A 26203-nucleotide genomic window follows, 5' to 3' on the forward strand; every position below is an offset into this window, starting at 1 on the left:
GGGTCAGGGATTATGACAGTATAAAGAAAACAAGTTAAAGAAACATACGTGGAGGCTAGAGTTTTACTCCTACTAAGAGCTTTTAAAAACACTTGGGAGTTCAACAATGAGAAAAGGAAATGTCAAGACGTGACTCCAGAGATTAAAACAGTTGATACATCTCGCAGATCTGAGGTAAATGTTATGTTTCTCTTGGATAACCGCTCAGTTATCGAGTCCAAAAGATTTAAAAAACATTAGCAGATATATTGTTTTACAGCTATTAAAAATATACTGTAAAATTTCATTAAAATTCTCTCTCAGGCCTTATAGTTTAGGCTTGATCAATATTTCAAAAACTGTCATCAATTGAAGACAGACTCAATATGCAGGCAAAAATCATGTATGCATATTTTATTTCTATTTATCAACTAATTGTGACATGGATTTGAAAGTGAAATTCTTTAATTTCTAAAGTTTATTTATTAGTCACAAGTACGCTCACATTAACATTGCAATGAAGTTACTGTGAAAATCCCCTAGTCGCCACACTCTGACATCTGTTCGGGTGAGGGAGAACTTTGTGTGGCCAATCCACCTAACCAGCAAGTCTTTCGGACTGTGGGAGGAAACCGGAGCACCCGAAGGAAACCCATGCAGACACAGGGAGAATGTGCAGACTCCAAACAGGCAGTGACCCAAGCCGGGAATCAAACCTGGTCTCTGGAATTTCTCCTTTCATATCAACAATATCTTTTGTGTTAGCTGGATGTCAGAGATAGCACTCTCATTTCTGATTGATGAGTTCAAGCCTTTCACCAGAACTAGTCTTGGTTATCACCACAGTGCATTACTGAGGGAGCACGGCATTGTCAGAGGTACTGTCTTTCAGATAAGATGTTAAATTAAGGCCTCATCTGCTCTCTCAGGCTGTAAAAGATTGCCTGGCACTATTCAAAGAAGATTAGGGGATCTCCCTCTGGTGTCCTATCACTCAACCATCTTAAATAAAGTAGATAATCTAGCCACTTATCTCCTTGATAACTGTTTGCTATGTATACATTTCTTGTTGTGTTTCTTAACATTATTCAAGTGGCAACATTTTAAGAGTAAAAGAAAAGTACTATGAATGTTGGAAATCTGAAATAACAACAGAAAATGCTAGAAGTACTCAGCCTGTCGGGCAAACTCATCTCCACATCAAACTCTTCTTCTACCATGAAGTTGCACTCCTCAGAACTTCACCATTCCCACCAGGGTCAGCAAGTCCCACAATTTGAGACCCCCACCAATCTTACTCCGACCATGGCCCATTCCCAATGCAGATTTGCCTGCTGCTGCCATAGTCAGGGACCAACTCCTATCCAACTGGAGGTCCAGATGTAAATCGGGCTGGGCTCCTGGGTATCCAGCCAATCATTAACATCACTAACATGCAGGGGTGATTCCTGAATGCTGGGTTCCTCCAACTTTCTGACTGATGCAATTGAAAATGACATATAGGGTGGAATTTTCTGATCCCGCCTACCACAAGAATCATAGCAGATGGGGCATGGACCATACAAAGTCCGTTGACCTTGGGAGGGATTTTCCGACCTTGGAGAGAGCGCAGCCGGAGAACCCTGCCCATAAAGTCACTCTATAAATGTTTCAGTGCTCTCCCAGCCTATGTCTCAGGGTCCACCTTCGGGCATTTCTGCGCTCCTCCAATTGAGGCCTCTTGCACGTTCCCAAATTTCATCACTCTGCCTTCAGCTGCCTGGGTTCTAAGTTTGGGAATTCCCTTCCTAAACCTTCGACAATCCTTCCTCTTTTAATATGCGCTTTGAAACTTACTTCTTTTTCCAAGTTTTTGACTATGTGTCTTTATGTTTCAACATCTGCCAGGGAAACAGGGCAGGTGGACACAACAACCAGGAGATGAAATTAGAAATGAGATGACTGTATATAACTTAAAAAGAGGTGAAAATGTCTAGGCACATTATGGATCCGCACATTTTAAAACAATTTAGGGAAGAGATGATTAGCATTCTCCCATCTGTGAGAGATGACAGGAATGTAGCCTCAGAACTTTGGTGAGCTCAGATAAGATAATCTGCTGCATTTCTCTTGATAATTGAACAAGTCGATTCTGGAAAGGCAAAGTCTGTCACAAGTGCCACACGTGGTGTAGGATGATCTCTACTGACACTACTGAATTCAAGATGGTGCCAAAGTATGGTGACTTCTTGTAAGCTGTCCCCAGCATTCCCTCTAATTCTATCTTTTACTCTGATTCTATGCTTTTAAAACTGTACTCTAACTCTTTTATGTACTCTATGAATGGTATGTTTTATCTGTATTGCACACAAGAAACAATACTTTTCATTGTATCCCAATGCATGTGACAATAATAAGTCAGATCAAAACCTTGTTTAAAGGACTGACACTTACTTTGGAACTTCTGAAACCACATGGCATTGTGGCAAATTCTTGTCAACAAGTAGTGTCACCATCGGTTGTTAGCCAGAGTTTCTTACTTGTCATGATTGACATTGAGGGCATTCATGTCTCGTTTTGGCAACATCCTTGAATCAAAATTTTGAGTACACTGCTGGACTCTTGGCATGGGTTACCTCCCCTTTATCATATCCTTGGAGATATGGCCATCATCCATCCTGTGCACTTGCTCAATCCAGTGATGCCTTCTTTACTTAACTGGAACCAGAATGTTTAGCATTTTTCCCCTAGAAAGGATTGCTTCATTGGTGACTTTGTCCTTCCATGTGATGACCGGAATGCATCATAGGAACTGGAGGCGGAACTCATTGGATCTTTTCTCTTGGTAGGGGTAGGTTGTTCAAGCATCACTGTCATCTGAGTTTACAGGCCTTGTAGATAAGCATCTTGGTTTGCTGGTCAGTTTGTTGTTTCTTCATGCCTGATCTGTTAGTGGGTTAAAGTTAGTAACTACCTTTCCGATGCCAGTTTTGAACTCTTGGCTTTCAGTCTTGGTAAGTTGAGGAAATTCCCATCCAAAGGTACACTCTTTCCCTATCAGCAGGGAAAGCATAGGCTAATAAGACAAAAAGAGATACCAAACAGAGTAGGAGCTAAGGCGCAGTCCTGTTTCATCCCATTCTTGATCTCAAAATGCTTTTAAAACTGTACTCTAACTCTTTTATGTACTCTATGAATGGTATGTTTTATCTGTATTGCACACAAGAAACAATACTTTTCATTGTATCCCAATGCATGTGACAAGAATAAGTCAGATCAAAACCTTGTTTAAAGGACTGACACTTACTTTGGAACTTCTGAAACCACATGGCATTGTGGCAAACTCTTGTCAACAAGTAGTGTCACGAAAGAGGTGGAATGTCTTGTGAAAAGGAAGAGGGAAGCTTATGTAGGGGTGAGGAAACAAGGTTCAGATGGCTCGATTGAGGGTTACAAGTTAGCAAGGAATGAGCTGAAAAAGGGGCTTAGGAGAGCTAGGAGGGGACACGAGAAGTCCTTGGCGGGTCGGATCAAGGAAAACCCCAAGGCTTTTTACTCTTATGTGAGGAATAAAAGAATGACCAGGGTGAGGTTAGGGCTGGTCAAGGACAGTAGTGGGAACTTGTGTATGGAGTCAGTAGAGATAGGCGAGGTGATGAATGAATACTTTTCTTCAGTGTTCACCAAGGAGAGGGGCCATGTTTTTGAGGAAGAGAAGGTGTTACAGGCTAATAGGCTGGAGGAAATAGATGTTCGGAGGGAGGATGTCCTGGCAGTTTTGAATAAACTGAAGGTCGATAAGTCCCCTGGGCCTGATGAAATGTATCCTAGGATTCTTTGGGAGGCAAGGGATGAGATTGCAGAGCCTTTGGCTTTGATCTTTGGGTCCTCGCTGTCCACGGGGATGGTGCCAGAGGACTGGAGAATGGCGAATGTTGTTCCTCTGTTTAAGAAAGGGAATAGAGATGACCCTGGTAATTATAGACCGGTTAGTCTTACTTCGGTGGTTGGTAAATTGATGGAAAAGGTCCTTAGAGATGGGATTTACGACCATTTAGAAAGATGCGGATTAATCCGGGATAGTCAGCACGGATTCGTGAAGGGCAAGTCGTGCCTCACAAATTTGATAGAATTTTTTGAGGAGGTAACTAAATGTGTTGATGAAGGTAGGGCAGTTGATGTCATATACATGGATTTTAGTAAAGCGTTTGATAAGGTCCCCCATGGTCGGCTTATGATGAAAGTGAGGAGGTGTGGGATAGAAGGAAAGTTGGCCGATTGGATAGGTAACTGGCTGTCTGATCGAAGACAGAGGGTGGTGGTGGATGGAAAATTTTCGGATTGGAGGCAGGTTGCTAGTGGAGTGCCGCAGGGATCAGTGCTTGGTCCTCTGCTCTTTGTGATTTTTATTAATGACTTAGAGGAGGGGGCTGAAGGGTGGATCAGTAAATTTGCTGATGACACCAAGATTGGTGGAGTAGTGGATGAGGTGGAGGGCTGTTGTAGGCTGCAAAGAGACATAGATAGGATGCAAAGCTGGGCTGAAAAATGGCAAATGGAGTTTAACCCTGATAAATGTGAGGTGATTCATTTTGGTAGGACTAATTTAAATGTGGATTACAGGGTCAAAGGTAGGGTTCTGAAGACTGTGGAGGAACAGAGAGATCTTGGGGTTCATATCCACAGATCTCTAAAGGTTGCCAGTCAAGTGGATAGAGCTGTGAAGAAGGCCTATAGTGTGTTAGCTTTTATTAACAGGGGGTTGGAGTTTAAGAGCCGTGGGGTTATGCTGCAACTATACAGGACCTTGGTGAGACCACATTTGGAATATTGTGTGCAGTTCTGGTCACCTCACTATAAGAAGGATGTGGAAGCGCTGGAAAGAGTGCAGAGGAGATTTACCAGGATGCTGCCTGGTTTGGAGGGTAGGTCTTATGAGGAATGGTTGAGGGAGCTAGGGCTGTTCTCTCTGGAGCGGAGGAGGCTGAGGGGAGACTTAATAGAGGTTTATAAAATGATGAAGGGGATAGATAGAGTGAACGTTCAAAGACTATTTCCTCGGGTGGATGGAGCTATTACAAGGGGGCATAACTATAGGGTTCGTGGTGGGAGATACAGGAAGGATATCAGAGGTAGGTTCTTTACGCAGAGTGGTTGGGGTGTGGAATGGACTGCCTGCAGTGATAGTGGAGTCAGACACTTTAGGAACATTTAAGCGGTTATTGGATAGGCACATGGAGCACACCAGGATGATAGGGAGTGGGATAGCTTGATCTTGGTTTCAGATAAAGCTCGGCACAACATCGTGGGCCGAAGGGCCTGTTCTGTGCTGTACTGTTCTATGTCTATGTCTATGTCTAAAACTGTTAGTGGCTAGCCTCTAAGGGAGATGTTTAATAAATCATTCGAGAAAAGTGTTGTGCCAGAAGACTAGTCGATAGCTGACATTATACTTTAGTCAGTGAAGGAACAGAACATGTGCAGGGTGTGGCTCAGTTAGTAGCATACTTGTCCGAACTCAGAGGGTCTGGGTTCAAGTTCCACTATCCAGCTTCTCAACATAATCATCAAGGCTGACACTCCAGTGCTTCACAGAAATCGAAAAGACAGCCCCTAATTTTAGCCCAAACAGATCGGGTACAAAACTGACCAGCAAACTAAGATGCTTATTAACAAGGTCTGCATCCTCAGCATAGAGGGCAGTGAAACTGGACAACCATGAGATGTCAAATTGATAAGCTCATTTGCTTACTCAGGTAGATGTGAAAGATCGCCTGGCATTATTTTGAACTAAAGCAGGGGAGATATTCTTAGTGTTCTGGTATTTATCCCTCAATCAACATCAAAAAGACAGACTATTGGGTCATTATCGCATTGCTGTTTGTGGGTGTTCACTGTGCATGATTGGCTATCACATTTCCTCCATTGTAACAGTGAATATACTTCAAGTTTATTTCTTTGGGCTGGAGAGTGCTTTGAGATGTCTGGTGGTCAAGAAAAATGCGACATAAATGCCAGCCTTTCTTTTATCAATCGGTTGATCAGTGGAAGGAAAAATAATGGAGTCCTGACTAAAAGAGAAAATAAAAGACCAGCTAGAAATCAAAAATTTAATAATGAAAATGTGGCATGGATTGTAAAAGGGAAACACTTGCCTGACCAACGTTGGTGAATTTTTTGAATAGGTAACAGAGAGCAGATAAGGGTAAAGTAGTAGATGTAAGGGACGGCCTGGTAGCACAGTGGTTAGCATTGCTGCTTCACAGCTCCAGGGACCTGGGTTCAATTCCCGGCTTGGGTCACTGTCTGTGTGGAGTTTGCACATTCTCCTCGTGTCTGCGTGGGTTTCCTCCGGGTGCTCTGGTTTCCTCCCACAGTCCAAAGATGTGCGGGTTAGGTTGATTGGCCATGCTAAAATTGTCCCTTAGTGTCCTGAGATGTGTAGGTTAGAGGGATGTGGGTAAATATGTAGGGATATGGGGGTAGGGCCTGGGTGGGATTGTGGTCAGTGCAGACTCGATGGGCCAAATGGCCTCTTTCTGCACTGTAGGGTTTCTATGATTTCTATGAACTTATTTGGATTTTCAAAAACCTTTGATAAGTTAGTACACAATAAATTAATGAATAAGATTAGAGAATGCAAGGTCAGGGAATAGATAGCAGAATGGACTGCTGGTTGACTACAAGACAGAAAGCAGAGAGTATGAATAAAGGATAGTTATTCAGACGGTACTGTATAAGGTGGAAAGCAGTGTTCCACAAGGATCAGTGCTGGGACCACTGTTGTTCACAAATTATATTAATAAGTTAGAGTTGAGAAGTAATTACAACATTTCTAAATTTTCAGAGTAAACCTGAATACAGGTGTGGAGGTGGGTGTTGGAGCAATAATTAATACTGAGGAGTGTAGAAAATTACAAGAAGATATTAATAAACTTGCAGAATGAGGATATAATTGAACAATTAATTTCAGCATAGAAATATTTCACAAGAAAAAAAAAGCTGGTGGCATTTAATTAGAAAATAAGAATTTAAATGGCATTGAGGAGCAAAGGGACTTGGGAATACAAATACACAGATCATGAAAAGTAGCAACACAAGCTAACAAGGCCATAAAAATAAACAAAGCATGGGCTTCATTGCTAAAGAGATAGAATTGAAAAGTAAATAAGTTATGCTGAACTTGTACCAAACATTGTTTAGGCAGCAACTGAAGTACCTCATACAATTCTAGTCACCATTTTGTACAAAAGCCATAGAGACACTGGAGATGGTGCAGTGGGAGCGTGGCTATAGATAAGATCGCACCTTTTTTTTAACATCAGGGTCTGCTTTAATGGCAAAAGCAACTCGAAACAATGGCTAATTCTCTACTTGCTGATAAATAATACAATATTTGTACCTCGCATAAAAGGTTCAGTAATTATGGCCTCATTAATTTGAACCTTTTTTTAAAACTGTCGTCAACTTGGGTACAATCAAGACTATGGCACCAAGAGTGCTTAAACTTCCAAGCTTTATTACTTGTGCACAAGGAAAACACGCATACAGTGGGATGCACTGTTTGGTATTCTGTCAATTCATACAGATAATTTACAGTTATATTTCATTACAGCAAATGAGAAACGAGCAACATTCTAATCCTTAATTTACATACATAGTCCACCAATCATAGTATAGCTTATTGTCCTTTCTTATCCAATAGAAAACCGTCTCCTTCTAATCCATCATTAGCATAATATGTCGCCATATCTTGTTTTTGGTATTTGTTCTTGTGCTTGGTTCATCCTGTGGCCGTGGCCATGACCGGGAACATAGTATTTAAGAAACTGACACAAGGTTAGATTAGTCACTTTTCCGAATAAACGACCGTTGACCTCACCCAGGCCTTGTCTGCACATAGGCACTTTCCATTCTTGCTGATAGAGCTTTCTGCCATAGTTATTGTAACTTAATTTCCACAAATTATGCTCTTGAAGATAATGAATGTCAGCACTCAGATCACCCTAATGTATTTGATCTTTTGGCATTTCTGTGCATGTTAACAATGCAAATCTATTCCCTTTCCTGAACAGGAGATGTTTACATTGTTAATAGACGGCACATTTGTGTCGTCCATTAACAAGAAGCCTCAAGTAACTTAGGGTCATAGGATCATCAAATAGTCGCAGCACAAAAGGCCATTTGGTCCATCGTGCTTGTACCAGCCTTCTACCAGAGAAACTCAGTTAATTCCGCTCCCTTGCTCTGCCCTCATAGCTCTTCATCTTTTTCTCTCTGATAATTATCCTACATCCTTTTGAAAGCCATGGTTTGTGTCCACCACACTATCAGATTCTGTTTCTGTGGTAGACAACTTAAGCTTTGGGTACTGTACTCCTGTACAACCCCAACACTTAGATTATGGGCCTGATTTTACCAAAACTTCGGGCACGAAATCGCATTTGCATGCATTTAAATCGACTTAATGAACTGCGCGCCCAACTCTACCGCCAAATCCCATTTTACCGTCTTCTGGCCCGATCCGCGTCCGCGCTGTTACCAACCTGCAAAATAAAAGTCTGAAGTCGCCACTGCAGCTTCCGAAGAGCGGGGTCAGAGACTGCAACAGCTGTCTGACCCAGGTCATCCTCTGGTCGGGGCGGGAGGGGGGTGGGAGGAGGGAGGGGGTGTGACCGATCATCCCCTGGGGGTGGGGGGGCGGGTATGAGAGGGGGTGTGACGTCTCATCCTCTGGTCAGGGGGGGAGTCAGCTGCCAGTCTGCGCCGATGCCTCCTGCCGGAGTGGACGTGTGGCCATGCCATCCCACGAACCTTCAGGATGAAGCGATTCCTTGCTAAGAAGATGAAGTAGAACCGGCCGATTCCACAGTAGCCGATTCCACAGTGTAAAGGGATACACCATCACTGGTACACTACCAGCCACCGATTACTCTTCCCTGCAGGGGCAAGAGAGCGGGAGAGATCCCAGACGCGGATCTATTTGACGCCCAGATTCGGCACTTAGGCTCAAAATAGTAAAATAGGGCCCTATGTCTCACTTTTTTGGAAGAAAATAAAACCATGTCTGGACAGTCGAGTGGTGAAAGTGAGCTTAATGCAAAAATATGGGTTGGGATTCTCCAGCTGAGCTCGCCCCAAAACTGGAGAATCCTGCCCAAGGTCAATGGACCTTTGCTTGGTTCATTCCCTGCACACTACAATTCCCATGATGGTCAGGATGGGAGAATTCCCCCCATGATCTCTCCCACAGTGCATCACAAAATAAAGCACCCATTGGCAGCTTCATGCTGTTAAGAAGTTAATTCATGTCGAGCAGGATTTCTTGACACTGGTTCAGTTCTTTGCCGAAAGACAGGTCTGGGCAGGGAGGCAGGTCCCAAATCCACACCAGCCAGAACAGTGATCAAACCCCATGCTGTTGGCACCAGAATGGTCATCCAGCCAACTACCCTCAACAAACAGTTTGAGTTGCTGTGGCTACAGACACTTTTACACACATGTCGTAATGTTGGAATGATTAATACTGACTGCAGGGGCTCCAATTTCGTTCCACCACATGGCTGACCAGGAATCTCACCCACTCTTACTGCCTGCCATTGGCGTATGTTGGAAAGATTTACAAGTTCATACCCAACCTGCTGGGCCGTGTTATGAATCCACCTTCCTTGGCCATCAAGTCCTGGACTGGGATTTGAACCTGGAACTTCTAGTCATCCACCACAACACATGACATTCTTCTCAATGCCACAACTTTTGAAAACAAACTTAAATGGAGAATTATCAAAGAGGATAGATGTTTGAGTCTCCCAGTTGCAGTTCAGTAAAGGAGACACAGAAATAAACTACCTTTATTTCTTTGATCCAACTCCGCATACGATTCTCCACCAACACCCAGTGCCACCTGTAGCCCCTTTATATATCAATGACTTCTACTGAATACTTCACATCAAATTAGGACTGAATTGAAAGGTCTGTTAACCCATTCCTAACAGTAAGACTCCCTCTTAAATGCATTTTGTTCTGTGAGTGTGATGTATTCGATAAATTGCTGGCCATTCAAAGCTTTTGATTACATTATTCTGCCTTTTTTTTTACTTAAGAGGAGGTTTGAAATATCATTATAGATCAGTCTGCTTCTCCAACAGGTCAGCAAGCTGAAGCAATAATAAGAGCTGATTGCTGTCGCGCAATATCAGAATTGCAGAGCTGGAACTATGTCGGCAATCTGATATTGTACAATGACTTCTTTTCAACATGCCCAAGGGCTTGCTTGACACAGAAAAAAATATTTTGTAATACACTTTCATATATTTCTTGTCGAGTATATTGGATTTTCTTTAATAGGTTTAGCACAACAAAAATATCAGTTGAAATTGTGCTCATACCATTTTTTAGATTTGAAATTGAAAGCTTAGATAATAAAGCTACATACTACTTTCCTTAAGGTTCTTATATACACAGATGCGGAGATCTTGTGGCATAGTGGGTACCATCCCTGCCTCTGAGCTAAAAGCTCCAAGTTCGAGTTCCAACCCAGGACTTGATGGCTAAGGAAGGGGCACTCATAAGGCCAAACAGGTTGGGTATCAACCTACAGATCCTTCCAACATGTCAATGGCAGGCAGTAAGACACACCTGGTCAACCATGTTTGATGCAGAGTAGCACCTGTCAAGCGATAAGCCTCAGGCAACAGACTAGCGACCTGTTCCAGCAATTACTAGCTATGGAAACAGACAAATGCCTACCTTAGCTACCATTAGGTGCAGGAAAATAATTAGAATTGGACTTGGATGCACCCTCTAAGTAATACTGAGATATTTGTGATTTGTACTGGAAACTTGGCACAAGATTGGACAGTACTCGTAAACGAGTGCTAGGATCGCGATATAGGATTACGCTGCACCAGTTGTTTCCAATGCCAGCTGCCCACAAACCTCAAGCTGCCAGCCACTTTAAATGATGGTTGGCAGTCTTCAGCCAACACTAAATGCGCCATCTATGGACTGCATACTTGAGCAAGGGGCACAAAATTGTCAGAGGCCGTTAACATGAGTTCAAGCCAGTCTGCACCACTTAAATCAGCTTGCAACATTAAAAGGGAAAGTGCCTTGTAGCTGGAGCAAGAGCTAGGAGTTATTCTACAACTAATTCTAACCTGAGAAAGGCAGAAGAATGACACAACAGAGACATAGCAGAAAGCAGGGTCAGGCCTATGTGCAGGAGGTGACATGATTTCATCTGTCCATAGTGGGGCCAGGAGGTCTTTTGGGCCAACTTTGTGAAGTGAATGGAACTAGACAGCTGTGGCATTCACTGATACGAGTCTGCTTTTGAGGACCTGGATATAGTGTCACTGGAAGATCAATGACCTCACATGAGTAGTTAAGTAGTTGTGAATGTATTTTCCAACGCCATATTCTGCCAACTAGCCTCACACGCTGCTTAGTGCAGCATATCCCCTTCACTCATCTACCAACAATCCCTATCAATCACGACTCATATCTAACATCAATAGCTTCAACACACCCTCATACACTTAGCACTGCTACAAGTCTCACATCCTCGGCTCACAGCTTGCACGCACTTCCAGCTCTTCAAACATATCATCCAAACACATTGCATCAAACTCACCAGCACACTTTCCTGTCAAGGTGGTACATAACCAGAGGTAGCTGCATCCAAGCAGCAGGGAACATGCACTTCTGCACATCCTGATCCCATGGAGTTGGTGGTTGTCTTCATTCGAACAGTTGTGACTACAGCAAGCAGCACAGCTGAAACCATTGAAGAATATGACAACATTTTACCTAATTCTCCTTGTCACATTTTCCCATATCCAATAATCATAGAATAATAGAATCCCATAGAATAAACCAAGAAATAATAAGGGCACAGCAGTAATCATGGGTGATTTTAACATGCATATTGACTGGATCAATCAAATTGGCAATGTAGCCTTGAAGGAGATTTCAGAGTATATATAAAGTGTTTCTTAGAGCAATATGTTATGGAACCAACCATGGAGCAGGCTATTTTAGATTTAGTATAATGTAATCATAGAATATAATCATAAAATCCCTACAGTGCAAGAGGAGGCCATTTGGCCCATTGTGTCTGCACTGACAACAATCCCACCTGGGTCCTATCCTTGTAACCCCACATATTTACCCTGCTGATCCCTCTAACCTACACATCCCGTGTCACTAAGAGGCAATTTAGCATGGCTAATGCACCTAACCTGCACATTTTTGGACTGTGGGCGGAAATCGGAGCACCCGGAGGAAACCCACGCAGACACGGGGAGAATGTGCAAACTCCACACAGACAGTGACCCAAGCCGGGAATCAAACCCAGGTGCTTGGAGCTGTGAGGCAGCAGTGCTAAACACTGTGCCACTGCGCCGCCCCTGAAAAATAAATGAAAAAAGGATTGATAAATAGTCTTGTTGTTAAAGGCCCTCTTGGAAAGTATGATCACAACATGCTAGAATTTCATATTCAGATTGAGCGAGAGAAGACAGAGTGCCATACTAGAGTTTTAGCACTGGGCAGAGATAATTATGATGTGGAGATGCTGGCGTTGGACTGGGGTAAACACAGTGTGGTGAACCATAGATGGTTACCACTATGGGTACTGAACCATAGATGGTTATCACTATGGGTACTTGTACATATGTTACTCTTGTCACTGTTGGGGTTAGGGTTGGGGTGTTCCACCTGTTGGCATTGTTCTGTGGTACACTCCGGTTGGCTCCGCCTTCCTATAGGAGTATAAAGGTCACTGCACTTCCTAGTGACCCTTTAGTCTGGGATTGTATTGTAAGCAGTATGCTCTATTCTTGTTGCTAATAAAAGCCTTTATTTCCCGGGTACGATCCAACCTCCCGAGTGAATTAATCGCGCATCACACAGTAAGAAGTTTAACAACACCAGGTTAAAGTCCAACAGGTTTATTTGGTAGCAAAAGCCACTAGCTTGAGCTCCGAAAGCTTGTGTGGCTTTTGCTACCAAATAAACCTGTTGGACTTTAACCTGGTGTTGTTAAACTTCTTACAGAGATAATTATACAGGCTTGAGGAAAGAGTTGGCCCAAGTAAACTAGGCACAAATAATTGAGGGCAGGACAGTTGAGGGACAATGGCAGATGCTCAGGGAAATATTGAATACCTCTCGATTTAAGTATATTCCTGAGAGGAAGAGGAATTGTGAAAGGAAGAAAAACATTTCATGGCTAGACAAGGAAGTCAAAGAGGACATAAAGAAAAAGACTAGGGCATACCAAACTGCAAAAGCTAGTGTCAGGCTGGAGGATTGGGAGAACTTTCAGGTTCAGCAAAAGGCTACTAAGAATACAATCAAAAGAGCTAAGATGAACTACGAAAGGAAATTAGCAGAAAACATAAACACAGATATCAAAAGTTTCTATAAGCATATAACGAGGAAGAGAATAGCTAAAGTAAATGTTGGTCCTTTAGAGGACAATACTGGTGAGGTATTAATGTGGAACACAGAGATGACAGAGACACTAAACTAACATTTTGCCTCTGTCTTTACGGTCACCCCCCTGGGGTAGCACTCTATAGGAGCAGTAGGACAGATGCACACACATGGAAGACAGTAAGGAAATACACAAGCATGGTAAGTTGACATAATTACATCATAAATTTCGTTTGTAATGTTGACTTTGTAACAGTTATTATTTTTGAATTGTGGCCAAGGGATCGTCAGTAAAGGGGGAAGGTGTGGAAATGTTGCTGAATGGGCAATTGGGGTTAAGTTTATTAGTGTTGCAATCAATCACAATCAGCCCAGCCCAATGGGACTGCATCGGCTCCCTCCTCCTTTCCTCTGCCCCTTCTTCTTCCTCCTCTCTCTCCTCATCCTCCTGCTAAATTGATCACTGTAGATCTGAAGGCAAATGCTATGTCTTCACGGTGGAGAAGTTGCACAGCATGAATCTTGACCCTGGCTCTGTCAAATACTGCATGGCTACTCCAGAGCAGTCATGATGTGGAGATGCTGGCGTTGGACTGGGGTAAACACAGTAAGGAGTCTAACAACACCAGGTTAAAGTCCAACAGGTTTATTTGGTAGCAAATACCACTAGCTTTCGGAGCGCTGCTCCTTCGTCAGATGAGTGGGAGTTCTGTTCACAAACAGGACATATAAAGACACAAACTCCAGAGCAGCCCAGGCAGCAGTAGCATTGTTCTGCTGTCTCACATTTTGTGAGAGGATTGCACACCAGACTCATGAGCCTTTGGTCAGTCGATAGCTCTTGCCACCTAATAGTCACCCGTTGGTTTGCAGTGGGAGCTCACCAAATTCCCACACCTTCCCCCTTTACTGACCGTTGCTTGGTCACATAATAACTGTTGTAAAATAAACATCACAAACCAAATTTATGGATGAAAGCATGTCATATTACATACAGATTTTAACTTATCATGCTCATGACCACTGCCAGGATACCAGGCAGTGACCTGCATGATGCGCATTTCCAAACAGCAGCTGGAACCTGAAGGAGTAGAATCCCTTTCAATTACATTACATCTTAGAATCAGTGTGCAGCGCCCACAAAGTGATGTGTAGGCCTCCATGCTACCCTGCAATCTGCAATGCTAGCAAAGCTGTATGCTCGCTCTATCTGCTTCTTACTGGTAGATAGAAAGAATAGCATTGAGTTCTCTTGGAATACAGTGACCCAGTGACCTCCCTTATGCAACTTTGGATTGAAAACTGGGAGATGTTAGAAATATTGCATGTTCCAGTATGGAAGGAGCAAAATGCAAAGATGTTCATGGTCACAGTCACCTTCACAGCCACTTGCAATGCCACCATCCTAACTAATTTCAGTGAGGGCCTCTTTTGTGAAGCAGAGATGTCTAACACACTATACTTTGCTGAGGTCCAAATCGGAGAATTGATCTCTGAGTACACATGCTGAAAGCCCTTCTCCTCCCCCTTCCAGCAGCAAATCCTGTTCTACGTTACCTATGCCCTATTCTCCCTATCCTGGTGTACTCCAAGCGGACTGCATATTGTTGTACCAATGTCCTTGTACAAATCTCATTCCTTAACACAATTTTTTTGAAAAATGAACTCAATACTGCATGATGGAGGCCTGAGCATTATGTGTGAACAAGCCTAATTCTTGGCAATGAGGTACATGATATGGCAGCTCAGGCCAAATACGTAACTGAGAAAAGAATGTTTTAACAAATGGAATAGAAAAGAACTCCCAAACATTGACATTAGGTAGAAGACAAAACAAATGCTGAAAAGGCACAGGGAAACAAGTCAAAAACATACAAAAATCAGACAATGTCAATTCAATGAACTATAAAAAAGAGAATTTTTTTTTACAACTAGAAGCTTTGGTAATCATTGCACCTCTATTTGATCTTACATTACTTGACACTACAGTGGTATCACAAGTTAAACAAAATGTCTCTAAACTAAAATTTCTCATCAGATTGCAATGTGCAACAACATGTGCGGAAGCTATTTTACTTTCCCTTTTGGGATAAATTCTTAAAAGTCTACATTTGAGTAGGCACCGGGGAATGTTTTGGATGCATTTGTAAAGTGTCTTTTAGATTTTGCACATACATCAATAACATGTTTTCAGGAAGTATTATAGTTAGTAAGACACTGTTTCATTCCTTTGTTGTCTTGCCTACTGTCTGCTTTCCTTCCTGTCATCTTGGTAGACTGTCAGAAAAGGCTGCAGGACTAAGTGATATTATACAGCCAATGCCTTTAAGGTGTGTTTTAATACTCTGTGCTTGCAGTCAAATATATATGAATGCAAGATATATTTTATAAATGCATATGCTCAATCTATATGTATATATAAATGTAGGTCAAATGTTAATGCCGTCATAATTTGTTGTATCAATTGTTAGATGATTTTAAGATATACACATACACATACACGCACACACCTACAATCTTTAGGTATACCCAAATATAGGTCAAACATTAATGGATTCACAAACTATTGTTCCAATAGCTTGACAATAAAAGATCTTCAACCCTAAAGTCCTTAAAAGTGTTACCGAACAGCATTAGACATTTATGGAAAATACTATTACCTACATAAGATAGAAAATATAAATAATTTAAAAAAATAGAAAGTCAGTATTCTATGAAATAAAGATGTTACAGGTACATTAAAGACAAAAGTCTACTTGACTGAATGCCAGCTCAGAAATGTCAGTCACGTAACAAAGTTACAAAAGTAGGAACATTAAGTTGAAGCATACATAAAATTTTAAATAATTTGATTTGAGTTAAGATTAATGTTTGTATTTGTTTTGTATGTTTTTGCTGCAGAAGATGGGTGGTTACCAAGAATCGGAGGAAGTATTAGTGTGTCCAATTCCCTTACGGTTCTGTCAGCCATGATAACATATGCAGGTAATAAGATTGATCCAATATCCTGCCTCTTTTTCTTGACATCTGTCCCTAATCACACTCATGATTCCCATTTCAGCAGCAGTATTTTCAAAAATCATCTTCTTCAAAGGATCATCTGGATCTAAATCCTTTAAAGTTTGTATTTATAATATGTGTATCACGCATCATAAGCACAGACATCTCTGCATCATCCAGGAAATGAGTGGGTGAATTCGCAAATTTGAACCTCTTGCCTATAACTGTGTAAGGTGTAAATGAACATTATGCTGTATCCACACAGCAAGTGGCATAGAGATGAGGGGACATCACTGCTTGGCATATGCATAGGGGATGCATGTCCCTTGCTATTGTCTGAATGGGCAACAGGGGTTAAGTTTATTAGTGTTGCAATCAATCACAATCAGCCCAGCCCAATGGGACTGCATTATCATGAGTTCCATAACACTCACGTGATGAAGGAGCAGTGCTCTGAAAGCGCATGATACCAAATAAACTTGTTGGACTTTAACCTGGTGTTGTGAGACTTCTTACTGAGCCCACCCCAGTCCAATGCCGGCATCTCCACATCATTCCATAAAACTTGGTCAAATGTTGCTTATCCTGTCGCAAGTTGGCATCTGAATGGTATACCTGCTCATAAGCCACTGTCAGGAATCAGTAGGCTGTATATTTGCATGAATTTCTTCTAGTAACTATAAGACTTGGCCAATGTTTTCATAATTGAACAAAATATAGTGGGACTTATTTAAATGGATGGTGGAGTGATTCCATGGAGTGACAAATGATGTGACCGCTCAACAGGGTGGCAATTAAAAACCGATTACATAATAATTAAATAATGACAGTGTAATCTCAAATCCTAGACACAAATGTGGGGTTATTATTCAGTGAGGCTGATAATTCAAAGACTATTTTAGACTAGCGCTGTAAGTATCAATAAATGCACAAAGCATTAAAATGTTCATTGAATTCATGGTATCTTTCTAATTATAGAAAAGGAATTAATTGAAGTTCGTTTCACATTGAACTTTCTTCAGACCTTCACTTCCAGTTCTTAATGACTCACAGAATTTCCAAACTCCAAAGTTTTCATAGTTTTAATAGTATTTCTTGATATCAAAAATCATACACTTTTATTTATTTTTATAAATCTTAAAAGGCTAGCAAACTAGAAGGGGTAATAACATTGTTAAACAGTCTTAACACACAAACACATAACACAACTTTTCTTCCCACCATTCATTTTTGTACATGAATCAGGGACCTTTGATTATCAATAATGATCAATGCATTGTCATGCTGTTAGAATGATATAGTAGTCACCAGTCACTCATAAGGAATTGGGTAAACCAGCTGTAGGTTCACGTACAAAGACTAGGCACACAAGAGTGTACATGGGTACAAAGCTTGAAGAACTGTGTGTGCTCTACTAAAAGCAAAAGTAACATTAAGACTGGAGCACATGACACATTTCCCTACTAGTGATGTCATGCTGATATCCCTTAAAGGAATATCACAACATCCCCCCTTCTAGTTTGCTAGTCTTTTAAGACTTTTAAAAATAAAATAAAAGTGTATAATTTCTGATATCAAGAAATACTATTAAAACAATGAAAACTTTGGAGTTTGGAAATTCTGTGAGTCATTAAGAACTGGAAATGAACATCTGAAGAAAGTTCAATGTGAAACAAACTTCAATTAATTCCTTTTCTATAATTATTAAGATACCGTGAATTCAATGATCATTTTAATGCTTTGTACATTTATTGGTATTTACAGTGCTAGTCTAAAATAGCCTTTGAATTATCAATCTCACTGAAGAATAACGCCACAATTGCGTCTAGGATTTGAGATGACACTGTCATTATTTAATTATTATGTAAGATTACCATCCCCCACACTTTTCCCTTAATCCAACGTATAACTACTTGCAATACATGTTCATGTTTGGCTTGTTTAGTTACCATTATGTATGTGCGTAAAAGTGATGAATCTATGAGTGTCTAAAGCATAGATATAACCTGCTGGTAAGCCCAGGCTTTGTAATGATAATTTTGTCTTGAGGTTTCTTAAACTGCTCACAATGATCTATAGGATTGTTATCATTGGTTGTTGCTCCGGCTTGCATGTGGGATCTTATCCTAGATGCAGTAGGGCTGCATGATGGTCAAGGAGCAGGAAAGACCTGATTTTTCCTCAGTTACACTTCATCATTGTGCCTTTGTATGTTATGCTGCATTGGACCTTGGTTCTAAACAAATCCTTGAGCCCTTGGCTGGTTGCCATGTACCTCTGTGGGATCCTGGATGTTGTCCCAACTGTAAAATTGGGAATTCTGGAACTATGCTTTAATTTTTCTTTTATTCATTCAGGGGAGATGGGAGTTGCTGGCTGGCCAGCATTTATTGCCCATCCCTGGTTGCCCAAGGGCAGCTGAGAGTCAACCACGTTGCTGTGGCTTTAGAGTCAAATGTAGGCCAAACCAGGTAAGAACAGGAGGTTTCTTTCCCTAAAGGACTTAATGAACCAGATTGTGCACATTGGTCATCTTCCCTTGCAATTTTAAAAGCTGCTCCGCAGTTTCTGAGAGAGTATAATCATAGAGTCACAGAATCATAGAATCCCCACAGTGCAGAAGCAGGCCATTTGGCCCATTGAGTCTGCACTGGCTCTCTAGCATCTTACCCAGACTCTACTTCCGTAATCCCACATATTTATTCCCCCTAACCTACACATAATAGGTAAGAGTGGCTAAATTGACATGCACTGCTCTGCCAAACACAAGTGATGCCAGCGATGGAATGGTCACACTTAAAGATATCACTCTCAGATGTAACATTGCAATGTATAGATCCTGCTTGGTTTATTAATATTTGAGATTTAAGGATCTCACAATGCAAATCATTCATTCAGCTCACCTGTTAGAACTAGGCCTGGTAATGAGGTGAAGAAGTAGTGTGATTGATATTCAACTTCTCACACATATCCTGAAATGGTTTGCCAATGATTTCTCTACACACACCAAATACATTGAAAGTAGCACGAGTGCGCGCAACACTTGGTGCAACAGTCGAATGATGGACTATATGATAAAGCAGTCAATGCAGTGCCATGGACATGAAAGAAGTTGAATGTGATTTTGGATCAAGTATGAATAGGAACTTTATGTGAAATCAATGGTACTTTGTGTTGGCTTGAAATATGTTCTTAACATGCCTCATGACTTCAATATCATTGTTCATACTCAGCCAATAGCCTGTCTCTCTTGAGAATCTTCTCATCTGATCTCTGCCCATGTGTGAGTGATGAGGTTGTTGAAGAATATCAGGTAACAAAGACTCCAGTGTGGTGAATACTTGCCTTCAAAAATGACTTCACAGGAGATGCCTAGCTCATCCTGATAAGGCCAAAATAGTCTCACGTATTTGTGGATGTATTGGATTGAATCAGGCCATCCTTCAATTATGGTTTTCCACAGATTCTGTAGTGTAGAATCTTTTGCCATTTTTTATTGTAACTACTGGCATTTCCATTGCACCAAATGTACCAGATCAATTCACGGACTTGCCTTCTCCTGCAAGCTTAATGCTACAGCTCCCTTGAAACTGCCAATTTTGTTGAAGCATTCTGGACATTTCAGCATCAGGTCATTTTAAGAATAGTTTCAGACATTGATTTGCCTTGAAATGTCTGACTGATTCCATGGACTGTTACGAGTCTGAGGTCACAATATGCTAGTAGACTTATAAGCCAGAATTTTACCGCCACGCCTGCCCTGAAATCAGGTTTATGAGCCTCGCCCGAGCGAGGTCGTAAAATACTGGCCATAATCTCTGGGTCTTCAGTTTCCATGGTGTCAAACATCTGTGACACCCTGGTGGATTGATTGAATATGGACTCCTGGATTATGGGTCCTGCACATGTCTGTGAATACATGTATTTATCTGTCTGCTAGCTTTGCATTTGGAAAATCACAGTATGTACCCTTTCCTCTGCTGACAGAGTGGTCTATGGATTCTGTAGACTGTTGTCACAGTGACATGAACTCAAGTCAATGAACATGCAAGCTCAACCTGGCCTTCCAATGGCCATCTCTACATCATGACTTCCAATGTAGTCCATGGCCAAAATTTTCTGACCATACAATCCAGTGGGATTCTCAGGTCCCACTGCAGTGAACAGAGATTTGGCTGAGCGCCAAATTCTCCATCCTCGCTTGCAGTGGTGGCGAGACGTGAATGGCCAGAAAATTCCGGCCCATATCTTTTGGGAAAACTTTAGCTCTTCTGTCAATCCAGATGTGTAGACCTTCATTTTGAATTTTTTTTTAATGGCTCGCTTGTCTGGTTCATAAGCCTAGGAACCAAGGAACCATGGCTCCGTATGTTGTCTAAACATTTTGAATTTGGATAGTAGGACATCTGCATGCCAATTCAAACTGGGGAGTTTTGTGGACATTTCAACAATATCCCTTTTACCTTCCATCTGCTGTAAGATCTGGGATGAGTGTCACTGCAGCTGCTTTCCTGCAATTTTCCAAAGCTCCGCCATGAAGTTGCATGTTTTTTTTGCTTGAGTCTACCTCGCTCGCTATCGATCTGGCCCACACCCTGGTTGCTCACTGTACCTGACTGAGCTAACCCGGTGCTGGTGCTCTCACCCTGCTGACTCACTGAACTGATAGGCTATGCATTTCAATCTCACCACGGGGGATCCGTCTGATTACCAGATCTTTATTTAAGTACTATCTTGGTGATGTGTCTTCAGACCTTTTCATTACAGTCAACATAATGCATGTTCAACATTTTCTGATGCTGACCAAAACATTGCCATGTAGCACGATCTAAGGCTGTTCACCATATCGTCCCTATACTTAATCTTGCTGTCACCTGCCTGACCACCGGTGAGCATCATGAGTTCTATAATGAGATAATAGTCACCAATCACTCTTAAGTAATTAGGTAAATATATTGTGGGTTCACTTATTAAGACTAATTTTTTGAAAACATAGCTATACAAACCTGATATTATCAGAGCTGTTTGCATGCTCTGCTCAAAAGAAAAGTGAAACTAAGACTGGGTCACATGGCTCATTTCCCTACTAACAAGCTAATGCTGATATCCCTTAAAGGCATATTACAACAAACGCATCTTTCGTTAGCACTCAAGTAATTCACCATAACAACTGTTCGGAAATGAAGCTACTGAAAGGAATGTCAATAAAAGAGAATATTTAAAGTACATTTTAAGTTTCTATTAACAGACTATGCCATCAATAAACAATTGGTGTGCTAGCTGAGAGTGGCACAGTAGCACAGTGATTAGCACTGCTCCCTCACAGCGCCTGGGACCCAGGTTCATATTCTTGGCTTGGGTCACTGTGCAGAGTCTACACATTCTCCCTGTGTCTGTGTGGGTTTCCTCCCACAGTCCAAAAGATGTGCTGATTAGGTGCATTGTCCATGCTAAATTCTCCCTCAGTGTACCCGAACAGGCGCTGGAGTGTGGTGACCAGGGGATTTTCACATTAACTTCATTTTGTCTTGATGTAAGCCTACTTGTGACAATAAATAAATTAACTTTAATGTATAAATATGTGATTTTCTGATAAGAATGCAAAAAGCAATCTAGTAAATCCAGAACATAGTTTTTCTAATTAGCCGCTTGTAAATTTTGAAATTTCCAAATTAATTACCTCTACTCTATGCAGTCAGACTAATTCAGAGGCGAATCTATTGACAAACAAGCCGGAGAAAACCTTTCCAAAAGTAAATAGGGTTAAGCAACCTACGGTAATAACTTTTACAAAGTCGCATAGGATCCAAATGTCAACAACCCAACAAGCAAATAGAAATATTGAAAACAATATAGATGGAAATTTTCAGGAAAATATTTGGAAACTCAGCTGTGATGTCGTGGTGTACTGATATACATCAGATAGAAGAAAAATGAGGACAAAGTTATAAAGAATCTTCACGATTCATAGCAGCTAAACGACTGTTAGTATTGTGCTATTGAAAAGCAGTTCACATCGTGATTCATCAAGGTAGATAGTCCAAATCAAAAAAATGCTTTGGGTATAATGATTAGAATCACGCAGCGTGCTGCATTCATTCCATTTTTAAGGAGGTACATATTTTTACTTGAGTTTAAATTTGGATTTATTAATCATATTTTCTGATTTCTAAAGGACATGCGTGATAAGGGGTGGAATTTTATTGCACCATCACGATGGGGCCGTGAAAAGTGGGTGGCCATTTCAAAGTCCTGCCAGCAGGAGGGGCCGTAAACCTCTGCACACTCTCCTTTCACCTCTAAGATCTAGGTTCAGAGCAAGTCAGGACTGATTATGGAATCAATGTTCAAAGCTAACTCATAGAGAAGCAACAGATGGCACTTGGGAAATAAGAATTAGGGGAGACGGCCAAAATCATGGCAAAAGGGATCTGTTTTGCTAAGTCTCTTAAAGGTAGGGTGAGACACAGCAAAGTGGAGGAGTTTGACAGGACTGTATAATGAAATGGTGGCTGATGTCTCTGAAACATTGGTGAAGCTTTTGTAAGCAAGAGTCAGAAAAGTTTTTGAAAGACGCATTTCGGCCTAATTTGTTCAGAGAATGTTTGCCGCAAAGCATTTGTATGCTGAAATGGTAAAAATATGTAATCAGACTATTAGTTCCAATATTATATGACTTCATTTCCTTAGGAATTTCTTCAGATCACAATGGATACCATATGATGTACATAGGATCAGACCTGTGTAAAAGGCTTAACTTACACTTAACAGCATCATGTCACATTTATTTGACTTTCTTCCTTCTGTTTCATTCATTGTTTGCAAGCTGCAACTTCTTTCTTTGAAAATACTGAGCACTTCCATACCCAGCAGATATTTTTTCAACATAAATGCTTTCATTTTAACAGATGTAGAAAGTCTCTAGGCAAAAATCTGAAACAACTTTGGTTCTGGATTAGTTATGTAAATATATTAGAAATCTGATTGAGGTCAGAAAAAAATGGCGTATCTTCAATTCTATTGCAACAATCTTTGACTTATTTAATCCAGAGCAGAAATTATCTTTGGGAGAATTATTTATAATTGTGCATTTTGCTGAAACCTTCTTAAGACATTCTGTATCATTGTGGTATCTTTTCAATATATGAACGCAACTTCCTTCCCAGCAAGTCTTCCTGTTAAGAGTTTCAACATCCAAGTTACTCGCTGACAAGTGGCAAGTAACATTCACATCACGAAAGTACCTGCCAATGGCAATTCTACTTAAGACAGCCCACCTCTTCTTGACATTCAATGGCTCAATAATGATTCAACATTGAATTCCCCCATCATCAACATTACTGGGAGATACTATTGACCAGAAATATAACTGGACCAGCTGCATAAAAACTGACAGCACTGTGACAGCACTTTCACCACATGGAATGGAATGGGTTGAGTCAAGAAGCCTTTCTAAAAGGCAATAAATGCTGGCTTTCTGTGAATGAATAAAAGCATTTTAAAAATTAAATTGTTATTCATCCATTAGAAAAAGAGTGGGTGGGATTCTCCAGTCTCATCTGTGATGGAACCCGTTGAGAGCGAGAATGGAAAATTTGGTGTTCCAGCCAAAATTCCATTCGCCTTCAGCGGCACTGGAAAATTCGAGCGGCAAATGAGGATGGAAGATTTTGGCTAATCTGTTTTTTACGCATCCTGCTTTCCCTCACAATTTTAGTTGGAAGTTCCCAAAATATAGTCAATCTCCATCAGCTGGTACATGGAATATTAAGTTCATTCATTATTGCCCTGCCAAGGGTGAATAAAATGCAAAAGTGTTAGAAATATTGAATATTTGATCCCTGACCTTTACACAGTATTGCCCATACATCTTTCATCAACTTAGTCAATCTCAAGGTTTGTGAAGGCCGTGAACTCTTAGCTAGTCATTGGCCAAATTGTCCTTTGCATTCATGGTGTAGACAGGATTCAAAAAGAATGAATCTGCTTTATGTACTTCTTTATTGTGTCCTCAGAATGCTGCAAAACAATTTACCTCCAATGAATTAACTTTTGAAGTGAAATTACTGCCATTCTGCAAATAAATGTGGAAGAAGCCAATTTGCACAGAAGATGCCACAAACCTGGAAGACCTGGGCCAAAAGATGGCAGATGGAATTTAACCCAGACAAATGTGAGGTGACGCAATTTGGAAGGTCTATTGCAGAAGGCAAGCATACAATAAATGGTAGAGCCCTTAGAAATATTAGCATACAAAGGGATCTAGGCGTGCAGATTCGCAGTTCCCTGAAGGTGGCAACTCAGGTGGACAAGGTGGTCAAGAAGGTGTATGGCATGCTGGCCTTCATCAGTTGAGTACAGGAATTAGAAAATCATGTTGCAGCTGTGTAAGACTTTGGTTAGGCCACATTTGGAGTATTGTGTACAATTCCGATGCCACATTACCTGAAAGATGTTGATGCATTGGAAAGGGTCAGAAGAGATTTACCGGAATGTTGCCTGGTTTGGAGGATATGGATTATGAAGAAACGGTGAAAAAGCTTGGATTGTTTTCATTGGAGCATCGGAGAATGAGGAGGAACCTGATAGAGGTTTACAAGATTATGACAGGCTTGGATAGAGTGCATAGTCAGAGTCTTTTTCCCAGGGTCGAAGGATCAATTACTCGGGGGCATAGGTTGAAAGTGGGAAGGGGAAAGTTTAAAAGAGGTGCAAGGGGCAAGTTTTTCACACAGAGAATGGTGAATGCCTGGAACGCGCTGCCGGAGGAGGTGGTGGAAGCAGATTCTATAAAAACATTAAAGAGGCATCTGGATAGATACAAGGATAGGCAGGGAATAAAGGGACATGGACCATGTGGAGGCAAGAAAATATTAGATTAGAGAGCCATCTTTGTCGGCACAGACCTGGTGGGTCAAAGGGCCTGTTCCTGTGCTGTACTGTTCTTTGTTCTTTGTTCAAATAGCAAACAAGGTGAATGCGCAGTTAACTCGATTTGTTGCTATTGGTTAAATAGTTTCCAGGACATTGGAGAATGCCCTAGTCTTTTTCAAATATTGTGATTGAACTTTTTGCACCAATTTACACAGGTGAACTGTTTTACATCTCATCGAAAAGGCAACTCCTTTGACAATGTAGCAGGCATCAGTGCAGCCTGGAATACATGAATCAAACTCACAGTCAGCTTTACCAAAATTTGTAGTCTTTGGGTGGTATTTTCTGGCTGCACTCACCCCAAGACTGGAAAATCCTGCCCGAGGTCAACGGACCTTTGCATAGTCCTGTCCCGCCTGCTACGATTCCCATGACGGGGGAATGCAAAATTCCGCCCTTTGTGTGAGCGCTATCTGTTGTGAAAATGTCAACTATTAATTGTGCTTCTTTCAACACTGAATGTGTCACAGGGGTAATTATTACTTTGTTTAATAAATGTCATTTATTACTTTAACATGCCTGTGTAGTTAATTAATTCATTCTGCTATTTTTAATGATGCCACCACTACCAAAAGCACCTTCAATCATCTCAGTTTAAACATTTATTAGTTTCTTTTTTGATTGAACTACTTTCTTTAATCTGAATTAGTTATGGGTCTGAATTAAGTTTCCAGATATGCATGAATCAAATTAGCAGTGACTGTGGATTCACTTCTACTACTTAGAATTATATGACACAGAATGGGGTCGTTTGACCCATCATGACTGTGCAGGCACCTGGCAAGGGTTCAAGCATTGCTAAGGACACATATATCTGTGACTGTCATCATGTCTCCAAACTGACAACTCTTCATAGATAGTGTAGGAAAAT

The 26203-nt window shown here is 41.1% G+C and overlaps 1 long non-coding RNA gene across 1 annotated transcript; it reads left to right on the forward strand.

The window, feature by feature from the left end:
- Window positions 1-25844, forward strand: LOC144492271 (uncharacterized). Its single transcript, XR_013497571.1, has 3 exons — window positions 1-174; window positions 16300-16383; window positions 24414-25844. It is a non-coding gene; the product is annotated as an uncharacterized LOC144492271 (long non-coding RNA).
- Window positions 25845-26203: the final 359 nt, after the last annotated feature.

This window comes from Mustelus asterias, chromosome 4 (genome assembly GCF_964213995.1).
Source record: "Mustelus asterias chromosome 4, sMusAst1.hap1.1, whole genome shotgun sequence".
NCBI lineage: Eukaryota > Metazoa > Chordata > Chondrichthyes > Carcharhiniformes > Triakidae > Mustelus > Mustelus asterias.